General features: G+C 27.4%; 1 protein-coding gene across 1 annotated transcript in view; it reads left to right on the top strand.

The window, feature by feature from the left end:
* LOC119586132 (mitogen-activated protein kinase kinase kinase 7-like) overlaps nt 1-212 on the top strand; it is a gene marked incomplete in the record, with an annotated part of 88,760 nt that overhangs the window by 10,678 nt on the left and 77,870 nt on the right.

The following is a 212-nucleotide window of genomic DNA, read 5'->3' as shown; positions in this document are numbered from 1 at the left end:
GAGTTTGGATTTTTCGTATTTTTCTTTTACATATAGCACATGTTTTACAGTTGCCATTATACAATTATATTTCCATGGCCTATGCAAATATAATTGTAGATTAAGTAAATTTTCCACCACATTTGTTATAAGTGGTAAAGTACACATTTTTAAGTCATAACAATAGGTACAAGTATATGGTGCTCAAATCTTTATTTTGCAATTATTTCCTT

Source organism: Penaeus monodon, chromosome 21, assembly GCF_015228065.2.
Source record: "Penaeus monodon isolate SGIC_2016 chromosome 21, NSTDA_Pmon_1, whole genome shotgun sequence".
In the NCBI taxonomy this organism is placed as follows: Eukaryota; Metazoa; Arthropoda; class Malacostraca; order Decapoda; family Penaeidae; genus Penaeus; species Penaeus monodon.
Note: the sequence above shows the minus strand (reverse complement) of the source record. Positions and strands in the feature narration are given on the sequence as shown.